Genomic DNA, 13,670 nt, shown 5'->3' on the forward strand with positions numbered 1-13,670 from the left:
CCAAAAGCCTGTGTTAGCTAGAACATCAGCTTCTTACGGATCTGAATGAAAAAATGTGATCCCATTCTTCCTGTTTTGCTGTGTTCCTGTAATATACCCAGCTTCCAGGCAGGCTCCTGATGCCATGCCTACACTTCTAGCTTTTCTGCTGTCACCTTCCTCACTAGAAATGTTTATGTGGCAGAAGCTTTTGTCTTCCACATTTATCAGTTTCTCTCCAGGTCTGTCTCTGCTCTTCTGGACAGCACAGCCCAAGATCTCACCCTTAGAAAACCAAACTATTTAGAAGAGTTTTCAGGTTAGTGTGTTAGCCAGTACAGGTCTCATCAGTCTTCCTTTGGTTGTTACACAGGGCAACTGTCAATATGTGCACATATAAGACCTATGCAGCAAGCCGAGGTGGATGGAAGTGTTAGGACCCTGTCCTTCCTAAACGTATGGCCCAGCCCTCGCTAATGATGTTGGGCTAAAATGGTTGCTTCAAATATTAGTCAACCTACTACTAGTTTTCATGGCTGTAGATGTGTAGTTAGTCTAGGTGTAAATTTCAGTTCTAATCAGGTCGTTTTGATACACCTGGATGTCTCTCACTGGAAAGAAAGTAAGCATGGTATCTGTTTTCCTAGTGCTCCTGACTTCAGACTTGCAGAACAGCCCAGTGCTGCTTGTGCTGGAAAGAAACAACAGCTCTGACAGGAGATGTATTGAAGATGCTTCCAATTTAAGTCATAGAAAATGTTTGTTTAGCTTCTGTTAATTTTGGCAAGGAGGGAAGTGTAATTTTCCCGGTACTGAGTGTGTTTCAGCTTCAGTTCCAACAACACTGGTATCTCTGTGCCTATTTATCCAATCCATGTAGCTGTATGATTGGCAGTCCAAGATAAGCAAAACTTGTTTGTCCTTTTGAGATGTGAAAGGGTGATTATTAGAGGAGTACAGGTGTCCATGGAAGCTGCACGCAGCATAGTTTTATTTGGAAAGTGTTTACTTCTTAAAATTAATCTTCTTGACTTATGTACTTGTTCCTGTTCACCATTTCTTTACTGAAGTTTGTCTGAATGAAACCAAAGGCTTCAGAAAGTTATGACTTCAAATTGGAAATTTATGCTGTCTGCTTCTCCCTGTAGTAAAGCCAGCCTTTTGCCCAGAACTCAGGTTTGATTCTCTTCATAAGCATCTGGTTAAAATAACTGAATTGAGCTCCACAGAGAGAGCCTATTTACATAATACTTGAGCTGTGACCCCATGGCTCTGTTCCAGTGAACTGAAATTTGCCTTCTGTTTGCGATGCTGTTTTTTTCCCCCTCCGTAGATTGGATTTAATATCCTGCAGTAGAGAAAGTTGAATTCTCCAGAGCAGTAAATAGACAAGCTGTAAGTGCAGGAGAGATGATCTAGAGAATGGGATTTGATGAAAGATAGACAAGTAAGGCTCTTCCTGAGCTGAGAAGAAGGATTTTTTTTTTATGAGAAAAGTGTTAAGTGAGTTAAGTTTTGGCAGGCACCTGCAGGAATGTGAAAGCAAGCAAAGCAGGAAGAAGTTTGAGAATTGTCTTGCAGGGTTGGAAAAGCATGAAATAGGGCAAGGCATAGTGTGTACTTTTGAACTCTGATCGTATTAGAGAAAAGTCTTGACTCATGTTAACTTAATAAAAAGTAGGACAAGTCTTAGTGAGTGCCTTGTGCGTAGTCTGTCTGGCCATGAGCTGGGGCTGGGGGTTGTTTCACAGCATTTCACAAATTCAGGGCTGTATCTGCATGGATTAAAGTGACCCTCCGAGACTGTGTTTGAAAACAAAGGTCCTTCATGTTGAATATAATCTGAGAGAACGGAAAAGGGAAAAGGAATGGAAAAGAACTGAGAAAAAAGGTTGGATTGTGACTATTTCTTTAACTCTGTACCTTTCCTAACTCTGCACAAAATGTTTCTTCTCAAACCGGTGACAAAGCAGCTAGATGTTGCAAAAGCTCAGATTTTTTTCTGTGAAGAATTCAAGTCAATTTATCATATTTGAATGTTTCTTATGCTTTACTTATCCTCATCAGTGCTCAACGAAGGAATTGAGTCTTGGCTGAGATAATGTTCCTGTTTTTCAGCTAGGGAATGGAAGAGCAGATAGCTGCTTGGATAGTTTCAAATGGAATTAAATTTAACTGAGGTTAGTGGACTAGCATGTGCTGATTAACGATCAGATTCAGCTCATTTACTCCAGGCTTCTGATCATTTAAATGCTTATTTCAATGTGAGATAGCAGTGTATGTCTACCTCGAGGTGCTGTACAGCGAGAGCCGGGTAACTGCAGCATGCTTAGATGTTTGGGGTAGCTGGGTCTTACTGTCAGTGACTTGAGTGCAACCCAGCAATAATGTGCACTGGTATGGTTTTGTCTTTAACTTTCTGAAGAAAACGGGAATTTTCAGGAAGTTTTCAAAAGAGGCTGTTGCAGTAGTATTTGTAGATGAGCAGATGAAAATTACCATTAAATCTCCCCGTGCTTTTTTCTAGAGCAGTTCTGGAGATTTATTAGGTTGGGGAATAAGATGGTGTATGCATGGGCAGTTGCGTGCCTCTCCTTACCTTTGTTAGCTTAGGCCGTACTTAATCATGCCCAGTTGCACTGGACTGGCTCCTGAGTTTCCCAGTGGTACACGGTGGTCTCAAGCACGCCTAGAGCTCTGTGCCATCAGGTCTCATGGTGCCAGTCTCGAAGCAGCAGATGTTTGAATGACAGCCAAAGGGGTCTGCATGGCTCCTGCTCCACGTGCCTAGGTGACAATCCCCCCTGTTCCTGCCCACGCAGCCCGCCTCCCTTAGCCCCCTCTGACAGTCAGGGCTCGTTTCCATGGAGCTGTTTCATCCATACCTTAGAAAACCTTTTTTTCTGTTCCCCTATAGACATAATTTCAGGTTTCCATGGAAACCTCTGAGGGAGGACCCAGGGTATCTTAAGAAAGAACTGAATCTTGGTAAGCCCGACTTGTGAATGTATGCTCATAACACACATGATGGCAGTGTTCACTGCCCTATTAGTTGTTCTAACTTATGTTAAATATGGTGAAAAAAGCTTGAGGGACTGTCTGACTTAATAAAGCTCAAACTCTGAAAGTTACAGTTAAAAAAAAAAAAAAAAAAAAAAAAAAAAAAGAAAGAAAGAATTTCAAGCAGTTAACCGAACTGTCACGCTGTGCATAGCTGTAATGACATTGAGATAAAAAATGAACGGTATCGTGTAATCTCATATCTAGCATCAGTCTTCTAGAAAGATGGAATAAATACTGTAAATCCATAAGCTTTTATTTTTAAACTATTTTAAAAATATTTCATAAAATAATATATAAAATTCTAATGATTTAAAAATGATAAAACTAGATCCAAAGCGGAATATTCTTTTCTTTCAGCTTTCAGTATTTATTTGGGGAGGAGGAATGGGATCAAGTATTCACCATAAATTATGGGAAAGTCGTCAACACCAGCAGTGTTGCGTAATTTCAGGAGAGCCAGGAAGCGGCGATCGCTTGTGTTGGAAGCTGTGTAGAGGTCAGGAAATGACTGGGGCTGAAATAGCTGGCTGTGATTTGAGGTGCTGCCTGTGACGGCTAATGCAAAAGGTCTAGACTGATGGAACTGGTGAGAAAAAATACAAACCTTGTGTGGGGTGGACACAGGGCAAGTGCCACGGGTGGATGTGGAGGCAGGTTGTGCGCTGACTGCATCAGGTCTGCTGTGTTCTGCTCCTTGTCCCCAACCCAGCCAACTATTTGAATGTCGCGTGTTTAACAGCAGCTACTGATTTCATTTGTGTCAGGATGAATGGTCAAGGGTAAGCACGTCCTTCATGTATGTACCTGCTGTCCCACTGTGCTTCTAGGATTTTACTTGGTTTGCTTGAGTTGGAGAGGTTTTGTTGATTGTAGTGATTTCTGGATCACATTCTGTGACTTTAATCTTGAAAGATCTTTTGAAGAATCCTAGAGAAAGAAAAGTTGCCAAAAACCCTCCCAAGAAAATTAGCCCTGGGTACATCTGTCATTTCCGTGACTAGGAATTGTATTTCAGTGGTATTAACCGAGAGGAAGATCGGAGGGTGCTGCTAGTGACTCATAAATAGAGGGTAGCCTGGAAAGTTCTGCGAGTTTGGCTGAAGTGCTGTGAGTGTCTGGAGGTGGATTATCAATTACTGCATTAAAGAAATGCCTGAAGAAAAATGATGTGATCCTTGCAAAATGTGGGCCTTCAGTCTTCTGTTGCGAAACTATAGCACTCCGTGTTCTTGTCATTTGCCTTTTCTTGAGCTGCAAGTGACTAATGTAGATATGGCCTGGTAAGTGATCAGTTTAACTCCTGTGTGCATTTTTGCTACTTGGATTACCGGCAGCTGTTGATTCACATCGTGAGCTTCAAGTTGCTTTTTGTTCCCTCGTATTGTCACCGCACAAGCCTGAGGATTTCTTTGACAAGTTCCCTTTATTTTGTGCTCAGACATTTGTTATACTTAGCTTCTAAACTTAGATCCGTGAATAATTTTTAATCTTTTTAATAATCTCAGAATGGTCCTGCATGTACTAAGCAGAGTCCTATGGGAGAAATAACCTCTTTTTTTTTTTTTTTTTTAAAAAAAAAAAAAAAAAAAAAAAAAAAAAAAAAAAAAAAAAGCTTCCTGCTGGGAGCCATTCACATAAGTATGTCTCTGTAGCTGGACATAAGCGCGTGCTCTGTAGTGATCTCTGTGTGCGTACAAATGGAGCCTGTGTGTACACAACCACACATTTGTAGTGGTATAGCTGCAGAAGGTGCTGAGAGTAGGTCCTCCTGCACAGCCGGGCTTAGCTGTCAGTGTCTTCTTGGATACTGAGCATGCAAACATCGCTCTGCCTGGTCCTGCCTTCTTTCACAAAGACCAGAGCTATGGGAAAGATCTAATGATCTGGATTAGTGACCATCCTGATGCTGAATTTGTATGGAGAAGAAAAAAAAGTGTGAAATTAATGAAGCCCCTTTGGAGCCCATACATCCATGCAGCTACAGAACTGTGGGAGAACTCCCAGGAATAGAGGACAGCAGCGTTTTCAAGTCTGTATCTAACCCAGTCTGTATTTAACCTGTGTGTTTATTTTCATAAGCAGCACCCAAGAGTGAGGAAAGCTGCTTATGAGTCAGATTCCTGCTGCGCTCCCCTAGTGACTTGGGGGAGCGTGGGGGGAAGCACGTTGAGGAACATCACAATTCTTACCATTGCCTCTCCTTTCACATCTCTTGCTGGTGCTGCTTCCTGCCCTAGGAAAGATGCACTGCAGGAGAGCTGCCTGCTAGAAGAAGTGACGTGAGGGCGATCTCAGAGTGTGTCTGCGGGCCCAAGAGCCACCTTACAACCAGCTGCTTGGTTTCCTTCCGGCCCCTGTGGGAGCTGCTGTGGCAGCAGTCGCAGCTTGCAGTTGCTTTCTGTGCTTGCTGAAATGCCGGAGCAAGCTGTTAACTGTCTGTAACTGCCTTCAGTTTAGGGACGGTGTTATAAATGCAAACTTTATTAGTTGTAGCCTTGTTGTTTGCTCCCTCTGGCTTTGAAACTGCTTTTAAGATAGTGGTGGGAGTGAGGGGGAAGGAAGGGAAAGCCACGGAAGATCCTGCCTGATTCTCTTTCTACATTCAGCAGGATTTCCTATGATCCTTGTGATCCTTCCTGCTCTGTTTCCCCCTCCCTCTCCTCTGTCCACATACACGTCCGTACACCGGGTGCCTTCACTCCAACACCACTGCAGCTCCCAAAGGTGCTGAAATGAATCCACTGCTGTGTTTTAGAGGTTTCCCTGATGAAGACAGCCACAGAAGACTGCCCATGCTTGCTGCTGTTCATTTAACCCTGTAAGTGCTACACTACCATGTGAGTTTCATGCTGGCTACTTGAAATGTGTACTGTACCAAGTATCTAAGTATTTAAACTTGGGCAATTTTAGATCAAAGACTGTCACCTACCAAAAGGGAGAAAAGCAGAAGTAGAGAGTGTGCGACAGTGCGTATTACACAGGTTTGTTGACTGTAGTTTGGTTTTTTAAGTCTTTTTTTTTCTAAGTCAGGCAGTATGGAACAATAAGAGCTTTGTAATTCTGAAGGGAACTACATTAAATGCGGAGTTGTTTGGTAGCGAAATTGGAATGTCAGAGCTATACAGAAAAAGCAGCATGGTGTTACATGCCAAATCTATGAAACAGCGATTCTTAACAAAAATGCTATTCAGCTGAATTTATTTAAATGTTTTGGTGTTTATCAAATGTTTTTAAATATTTGTTTTGGAATTGTATTTATATAAATGTTGATATTTAAGGATTACAGAGTAAGCAATTAGAACTTCTTAAGACAGATGGAATTGCTCAGGAAAATATGAAAAGTGATCTCAAGGATGTCAGTTCATGCATGCACATGATAGCTATTTAAACGATGTTCCCATCTTTTAGTTGAACTGTGGCCTGTTTGAGTAAAATGGATCAGTTTCTTTTTTAAATTATATCTAGCTTCTGTCTAGTTTTGTTCTAGATTGCTGAAGTTTTTTCCTGGGAGGTGTCTTCTCCATTATGTAGAGACTTAGGGCAAAGATTTGACCAAGGATATACTGTAGGCAGTCCAGAGCTAGGCATAAATCCTTTGCTATCAGTGTTTCTGTTGCCCTCCTATTTAGTAGACCTCATTGATTTTTAAGAAGTGTAAGTTATCAAGCATCAGAAGTGGTCTTGGTGGCAGTCTTTGGAGAGCTATGATTTTGAGTTATTTTATCCTACTTCAGCTGGTCAGACTTTGTTGGAATATATCATGTAAGCAAAGGATAATAATCCGCCTGCTAAAAGGAGGATTGCTGAAGAGAAGATCGGAATTCACTTACATGATTCTTAGCAGCTTATGATGCTGTGCAGACCACAGTTGCACATATTTTTGAGAGGAAATGATCAAATCTTTTCTGGAGTGCAGCAAGGGATGTCCATGACATGTTGCAGGTAGTTCTTAGTGCTGATCCCTCTGCTGCAGGCAGTGCTGATGTGCAACATCTTCCTGCAATTTGTATAGGCAGCCCTGAGTTTTGTACTTGGATAAGACTTAAATGTGTGGCACGTAAATTCTGCCTGGTAAATGAGACAGAAAAGTGTCACATCCACCCCTCACAGCTGAGAACAGTCCTACCTGAAACAGAGCCTGTGCTCATTCCAGGCTTCTTCACATCACCGAGGTCAACTGTGGTAGTGGGAAGGAGACAAGTCCTGACTCAGCTTGTGTTACTGCATGAGCAGCTGTGATGCTCTCACTGGGCGGACACTGCAACACTGAGCTCTAATTTTACATCTCTGTTTCACTTCTCCGTTGATTCTGTTTCTAAAAGTGTTTTTAATAAGTTCTCTGAGATGAGTCAATTGCGGTTTTTCCTTGTTTTGCTGTCCTTAATTTCTTGGTGTAGGTTCATTGGAAAAAAAGGCTTGTGTAAGCACCTCCTGAGGAAGTGTTCCTGCTGTGCTCACTTCAGTAGGTATCAAACTCCTGCAGTTGCCTTAAAATACATTTTATGTGGGAAACACCAAGGATGCGATGTAGAGTCCTACTCCCAGGGACTTGTGTATGTTCACAAGCTTGGTGCAACTCCTCTGGAGAAGGACTTTTCCTTGAGCTGAGATATAGAACCTCTGTTTTTCACACATGTGAGTTTGCTTATGTGATGTTAGACTGACAGATGTTGGTTATTTGTGTGACAAAACCTTCTGGATGTCTCGAGCAGATGCTGTTGAATCTTTACTTGAAGGAGCGAGACCCAGCCTGTTTGCCCATCTGTCTGGGCTTCTGCCTCATTAAGTGTTCTGTATTTTAAACAAAATGGGTAATCGCCTTGATCTGAGCTGCTGAGTGTTTTTGTATCTCAGGCAGACAACTATTTTTGTAGGCTTTTGTATACCTGATTTGTCTGTCCATCAACGTTTGGAAAAACAGAATATTAGCTGTTGCACAGCACTTATTTCCACTGAACCTGAACACCCTGAAGAAGGTACATTAACAGTTATTCTTGTCACAAAAGCTACTTAGTGCAGGAGAACAAATTCCCCTGAAAATTGGTGAAAGTTAGTTCTGAAACATAAAAGGATTATCTGAAATTCCTGTTGAACCATGACTGTGCAGAAATGAAGTACATGAGTACAGACAAAGCACTCCCCAGTACATGCCATGGTTATGTTACATGGAAGTTGGTAGAGCTATTTATTCATTTCACCTGTGGTGAAAGCTGAATTTATTATTTGCAATTTTTCACTGGGATTCTGATGGTAACTCTATACAGTGATCTAAGTAAAAGCTTAAAGCATGCAAGTTGCTTTCCAACAAGCTTAAACCAAGGCATAACTTAAAACCCCAGTGATGTGACTTAGAAGACAACATAACATCTTTGAGTTATGCTGAAAAATGTAATAGATCCTGTCTCTTAGGTAAGAGAAGGAATTTACAGCCATTGGCTTTGGAGGCAGACTAAGTCTTAATGGAAAAGAACGACGATCATCAGGTCCCCAGCCTCCGTCCCAAAAGGTGGAAAGAGATTTGCTTCTTAGTACACTTTTAGTGTTTAAACCAAAAGGTTTACTCTCCCAGTTATTTGGGAATTGTTTGGCACTTGGCAGTCACACTACTGCTATCAATACCTTTTTAACTGTGCCTAATTATAAAGCCTATTGGTTATTTTAGATCCAAATCAACTACTTACATAAGCTCTGTGCCTTAGATTTAATTACTAGATGTTATTCGCATCAGAGACACTGATTCATCCGAAGTAGGTAATTGCCAGATTCCAGTGTATTAAAGAAAGACATTTATCTCATGCCTCGCTGAGCTTCTGCTTACTGGGGCTTTTTTCTTTGCCATTTAATGTGGGCTTTTTTTCTGACACCTTTACAGAGGTGTCATTGTGCAATTTAGCCCTCAGCACACTGATGAGAGGCCCAGAAATATTGTTAAAAAAAATATCTAATAAATGTCATTGTTCACTTGAAACTAATACTGGTTGGCTGAGGAGTGGGAGTAAAATTGCATGCAGGCAAGAATGAATGGCAGGTATATTTATAACTAATGAAAAGATGCTGTGAGGAACTAAGTATTCATTCCTGCAGAGGTTATTGACTCAAATGCTGATTCGGAGCTGAATAATTTTGTAAGTAAGAGTCAGAACTTTGAAAACTAAATTCACAACTCTAAGATTTTTGTCTATTCCTGCTTTCAGAGTCTTTTCCAAGGGCAGTGACATTGTTTGCTGGAATTGACTTGTTTCCCTTTCAACTCCCACCACAGGCAGAATTTGACCCTGCGAATGAGATGTTGCTTTGCTTGTAAATTAGTCTCTCAAAACTACTGCATAGCCTTCTGTAGAAAAATTAAAGCACCTTTTAAGAAAGGTAAAGAGTCTGGGAAATGTCTGGGAATGATACTGTTCCCACATGCATCCATGTATCTTCCTGATGTCCTATGTCCCTCCTTCTTCAAAAACCCTTCTAAATTTAGCAGTGGTTTACATTTTAACATTCAAGAACAGTTTGCTCCAAAGAGGAGCCCTGGGTTTGTAGATTCAATTGGCTGGTCAAAATAAAAAAAAAGGGAGATGCAGGTGTTTTTGAAAGGTCTGATTCAGTCTGTCAGAGATTTAGCTAGCCTGTATGTGCTACAGGCTGAAGTCCTGATTTGTTTTCCTTTGTCTTAGTAATTGCTTTTCACATTTTATCAAGTCTTTTGATTCTAATTTGTGTAGCAGAACAAGGAAAGAAGGACCAACTTTCCCTGTAGAATTCAATTTGGGGGTGACAAATAGTTTTAACTCTGTAGAAGGTAGTGAGGAAAGAGGGATAAAATCTGGAACTGAATCTTTCCTGGTGTGATTTCCTTGACTGTATTGATTTATACCAGGGATTAATTTGTTTCTCAGCAAATGCTACATACTAAGTCTTGCACACCTTGCTAGCAAAGCCTGTCTGCACACATCTAGATCCTTCAGCTTTTCCTATGAATATCTGCCCAGGAACAGGACTTGCTTTTTATGAGAGACTCTTAGAATAACCCTCCAAACCAGAAAACAGTCTCAGCTCTAGCCATGTATGCTTTGCTGTCTGTTTCTCCTCTGGCAGCTTGGTCCTTGATCTTTTAGCACCTGCTCATAAGCTTTTCTCCTTTGTAAGTGAACCTGACCTAATTTCAGAACATCTTGCACTGAGGCAGGACCCATGGGAAAAGCCTTAGTTTCTGTATGAGTGTTGAGACTGCTGATCCTGAAGAACATAAGATGAGCAACTGGTACGTGTGAGGAGAAGCAAATGTCACAAGGGTGCAAGAAAATCCTCTTGGGTTATGAAGTTTATGAAGAAATGCTTGTGTGGAGGGGCTCAAATGCAGTTCCTGAGGTGAGTGAACAAACTCCGCGGGTAATCCAGATTCCCAGCTCTTGGAGAAAGACTTTCTTATGCTGACTTTGACAAGCATATCCAGCTTGCCTTAAGCATCCCTAGTTCAGTCCTGACCTGTGGAGCATTGTGATAAATGTCACTGCTCGCTGGCAAGGCCCTCCCCTGGCCCTACAAGGCATGTGCCAGTTGTCTGTGGCGCTCAGCGGAGGAAAATCTCAGTGTGGCTTGTAGGGTCTGAAAAGTTTGGTAACCTACAGCTCAGTGCTTCAAGTGATCTCTCAGGGATTTATGCTGCTATCCAATGGTGGACAGATATCTTAAGGTTAGAGAGATCTGTTGTGGAAGGCTGGAATTACGGGCTCTGCGCAAGACAGTAATATTTAGCTAGGGATTAAAGTGGCTGGAAACATGTAATGGCAGCTAAGGATGTTGAACAGTTTGAATGTTGTATTGACAGTATTCTCTATGTCTGCACAGTATCTTAGAGGCAAGGAACCATTTCAGAAGCAGACCTCAAGGCAGCTGTAGCTGAAGCCAGCCTGTTACATTGCCTGCAGCTATTTAGCCACTAGGGAGCAGCAGGGCCCTGCTGGTGCAGGTTCCCCTAGCAGTGGTGCTATGCTCCTGCCATACTGGGATTTAAGAAAACCTGTTGTGCTGTGGACATCGAAGGCAGGAGTAGAAACCCAGACCAAGTGTAAAATGCGTGTTGTTTCAGGGATTCGTGACACATCAAGAAACATCAGAGTGAATAAGTGATTTGTTCTGTGTACTCCACTGTTCAGATGGTCAGCAAACAGACCTGTAATGGGAATTCAATATGCTGTCTTTTCAAATTTAGTTAGATGGCACATAAAAGCCTTGTTCTGAGAACAAGGAGAAAATGAAGGAGAAAGGTAGCCCCCTTAGCAAGTAGCTTGTAATTTTGTGTATTAGGTTTGGCTAATACCTCTTATTTTTATTTTTAGGCTGTTTTCTTCTTCATGTAGATAGTATCCCATGCAATAGCATCACCTCAGATTTCTCTTGGCCCTTGGTTTAACAAGGACTTTGAACGTAGATTCATGTCCTTCCATTTTGTAACTCACCCATGACTGAAGATCCCAGTAAGCGTGTGACAGTAGTTATGAAAATTGGTAGGAGCTGTTAACAAAGAGACCAACAGCAAAGAGCACGTAATTAAAGTAGTCATTGTGATGTTTAATTTGAGAATATTTTCCTATTATGCACATCTTCTAAGTCTGGATGTGATAGTAGAAAACTCAGCATAAGATGTAATAATACAACTGGAGATATTAACTGCAAATTAAAGCTCAGCAAATAGTACAATCCTCTGCCCAAATTTCCCAAGGAATAAAACGAGGACGGTAGTATTTGCAATACTTATTCTTCATTTTCACCAAAACAAATGTCCTCGCTCATGAACAGCCAGATTCTCAAGAAAGAAATCAGTGTCTTGCTTTTCTATTCACCACCTTGAAGAGAATCCTTGCTTTGAACTGCAATTGTTCTTGGTGGTGATGGGCTGTGAAATCTTCAGCTCCATTGGCTCAGGTGAACTCAGGTTCCCCGGACTGTATGTTTTGATTTGTCCTGAAGGTGGCCAAGTGATTTATATACTTTCTTAAATTAAACTTCCACAGTTTTAACACATCAGGCAGCTATCTTAATCTCAATTTTATCTGCGAGGAACCTGTGACAAAATGTGAGATGACTTTCTCTGAAGGACAAACGAGAGAAATAGGACTGTGTCCCTGGAACCCTGATACCCAATCTCAGCAACAATCCTAACCCATGTATGCCTCATCTCCCTGGCATTCAGGAAGGGAGGAAAAAAAAGGAAAGCCTTTTCAGATAGTTCAGCTTACCAGAGACTGTCACGCTGGTTGGAATCCCATGAGAACTGCTGAGACAATTTGCAGGGTATAAAATGTGATGTGTGCTGCCAACCCTTTCCTCTGTGTTCTCAGATCGAAGATGCTTGCTGGGTAGGATCTCATTATAGAAACATAGAAATCATGATTGTTCAATATTACTATAAAAACCCAGACAGCTGAAGAAGTATCACCTGTTTGATCTTGTTGCTGCTTTCATACTGAAAGGCAAAGGAAATAATAAGAAAACTTTGTTCAGTTTGTGACCGCTGGCGTTTGAAGCCCTGGGACAGGTGAAATGGAGCACAGTGTGGGCACTGTTAGTGTAAGCTTCCCCCCAGAGTACTTGGATCTGATCGTGATCGAGTGCCTCTGCTGAGTTGGTGACCTTGCTTTTCCTGAGCGTCTCAAAAGAGTGTAACTGCATGATAATTTGGAGGGAAGATATGAGAAGCAGATTCCTGGCAACTGGGACATAACCTGGCAGTTACAGGCTGTTTCATTAAAAGATGACCATTGCAGACTAATGATCCTCAGCAGTTGTTAGGAACTAGGTCAGCAAGAGACCCTATGGCACTTGAAATTCTATGTGTGTATACATAAAAATTAGCTTATTTCCAACTTCCAATTAGTGGTATAACTGTCCTGGTTTTGGCTGGGATAATTGCAGTACTTAGCTGCCTGCCCAGTTAAGCCATCACTGTAAACTACTTGGTTGCAGCAAAGGCATCGGATAAAAATGTAGTAACAGACACTGCTGGGAAGAGTTAACTGTAGAAGGGAGGCATCTGTTGTCTCTGCACCATCTGTAATGACTGTTTGTAAGATGTAAGGAATCTGCTACATTCCTGTAAGTGTGTTCTGCAGGCATTTATCAGCTGTTTCATGCCTGCATATGCATGCTCAGGTAAAACTTATGCCTGAGGGGCGTATTCAGAGCATTCTGCTTATGCATGGTAAATGTGGCATCTACTGTGACATTCACTGCACAGTGGCAGTGCTTTGGATCTCTGTGTAGAGCTCTTCCATACTCATTTACTGTAAATAATCTCTACCTCCTGATGCTGCAGATAGCAGTACATCTACTGTCTTATGTGCTCTGTTATGCAAGCAAGAAGCATGTATAAATTTTGTAGGCATAGGTGTTCCTTGCATCAAATGCTTATGGCATGAAATACACAAGTAGAAATGGCTGGACCTGCATTATATGCTAGGTGTGATTGCGCTGAATGTTGGGGAAGAGAAATGGCCTTGCTTCTTTCCTGTAAGAGCAAGTGCAGGATTGTAAGGGTGAATGCAAAGTCAGCTGGACATTTTTCAGTTGTGCATGAAGTAGCTCCCAAATAGCTCTGCTACAATGATTTTGAAGAGAAATGACAGTTCTCCTCA

The sequence above is a fragment of the Aythya fuligula genome, chromosome 22, assembly GCF_009819795.1.
Source record: "Aythya fuligula isolate bAytFul2 chromosome 22, bAytFul2.pri, whole genome shotgun sequence".
In the NCBI taxonomy this organism is placed as follows: Eukaryota; Metazoa; Chordata; class Aves; order Anseriformes; family Anatidae; genus Aythya; species Aythya fuligula.